Raw genomic sequence first — 2,371 nt, forward strand, 5'->3', positions numbered from 1 at the left:
GCTCTCCAGTGCACTGGGCGGGGCCGCTGAGCTCACCGTCTTGTGACTCCAACAGTCACGCAGAGTGAGGGGGCGGAGACCTTCGTGAGTGACACGCCCAATCAAGACTCCGCTTAGCAGCTTAGGGCGGGGCGTTGTAGTGCTGAGTAGGCGTGGTCAAGGCCCATTCATAAAAGCTGTCAGTCAGTGAAGAGTTCAGAGCCGGAGGGGAGGAGCTCACAGCCGGAGGGGAGGGGCTCACAGCCTGAGTGGAGGAGCTCACAGCCCGAGAGGAGGGGCTCACAGCCCGAGAGGAGGGGCTCACAGCCTGAGTGGAGGGGCTCACAGCCTGAGGGGAGGGGCTCACAGCCTGAGGGGAGGGGCTCTGATATCACCCTCCCCCTACATATTACTCCCCTTAGATATTACCCCCCCCCCAGATATCACCCTCCTAGCTCCTCCACCCTCAGCCCATCGCTGGTCACATGAGCGTTCCTCCACCCTCAGTCCATCGCTGGTCACATGACCGCTCCTCCAGCCTCAGTCCATCGCTGGTCACATGACCGTTCCTCCACCCTCAGTCCATCGCTGGTCACATGACCATTCCTCCAGCCTCAGTCCATCGCTGGTCACATGAGCGCTCCTCCAGCCTCAGTCCATCGCTGGTCACATGACCGCTCCTCCAGCCTCAGTCCATCGCTGGTCACATGACCGTTCCTCCACCCTCAGTCCATCGCTGGTCACATGACCATTCCTCCACCCTCAGTCCATCGCTGGTCACATGACCATTCCTCCAGCCTCAGTCCATCGCTGGTCACATGATCGCTTCTCAAGCCTCAGTCCATCGCTGGTCACATGACCGCTCCTCCACCCTCAGTCCATCGCTGGTCACATGACCGCTCCTCCACCCTCAGTCCATCGCTGGTCACATGACCGCTCCTCCACCCTCAGTCCATCGCTGGTCACATGACCGCTCCTCCACCCTCAGTCCATCGCTGGTCACATGACCATTCCTCCAGCCTCAGTCCATCGCTGGTCACATGACCGCTCCTCCAGCCTCAGTCCATCGCTGGTCACATGAGCGCTCTCCACCCTCAGTCCATCGCTGGTCACATGACCGCTCCTCCACCCTCAGTCCATCGCTGGTCACATGACCGCTCCTCCACCCTCAGTCCATCGCTGGTCACATGACCGCTCCTCCACCCTCAGTCCATCGCTGGTCACATGACCATTCCTCCAGCCTCAGTCCATCGCTGGTCACATGACCATTCCTCCACCCTCAGTCCATCGCTGGTCACATGACCGCTTCCTCCAGCCTCAGTCCATCGCTGGTCACATGAGCGCTCCTCCACCCTCAGTCCATCGCTGGTCACATGACCGCTCCTCCACCCTCAGCCCATCGCTGGTCACATGACCGTTCCTCCACCCTCAGTCCATCGCTGGTCACATGACCGCTCTCCAGCCTCAGTCCATCGCTGGTCACATGAGCGCTCCTCCACCCTCAGTCCATCGCTGGTCACATGACCGCTCCTCCACCCTCAGTCCATCGCTGGTCACATGACCGCTCCTCCACCCTTAGTCCATCGCTGGTCACATGACCGCTCCTCCACCCTCAGTCCATCGCTGGTCACATGACCATTCCTCCAGCCTCAGTCCATCGCTGGTCACAATGACCGCTCCTCCAGCCTCAGTCCATCGCTGGTCACATGAGCGCTCCTCCACCCTCAGTCCATCGCTGGTCACATGACCGCTCCTCCACCCTCAGTCCATCGCTGGTCACATGACCGCTCCTCCACCCTCAGTCCATCGCTGGTCACATGACCGCTCTCCACCCTCAGTCATCGCTGGTCACATGACCATTCCTCCAGCCTCAGTCCATCGCTGGTCACATGACCATTCTCCAGCCTCAGTCCATCGCTGGTCACATGACCATTCTCCACCCTCAGTCCATCGCTGGTCACATGACCGCTCCTCCAGCCTCAGTCCATCGCTGGTCACATGAGCGCTCCTCACCCTCAGTCCATCGCTGGTCACATGACCGCTCTCCACCCTCAGTCCATCGCTGGTCACATGACCGCTCCTCCACCTCAGTCCATCGCTGGTCACATGACCGCTCCTCCACCCTCAGTCCATCGCTGGTCACATGACCATTCCTCCAGCCTCAGTCATCGCTGGTCACATGACCATTCCTCCAGCCTCAGTCCATCGCTGGTCACATGACCGCTCCTCCAGCCTCAGTCCATCGCTGGTCACATGACCGCTCCTCCAGCCTCAGTCCATCGCTGGTCACATGACCGCTCCTCCACCCTCAGTCCATCGCTGGTCACATGACCGTTCCTCCACTCTCAGTCCATCGCTGGTCACATGACCGCTCCTCCACCCTCAGTCCATC

Source organism: Aquarana catesbeiana, linkage group LG09, assembly GCF_042186555.1.
Source record: "Aquarana catesbeiana isolate 2022-GZ linkage group LG09, ASM4218655v1, whole genome shotgun sequence".
NCBI classification, from domain to species: domain Eukaryota; kingdom Metazoa; phylum Chordata; class Amphibia; order Anura; family Ranidae; genus Aquarana; species Aquarana catesbeiana.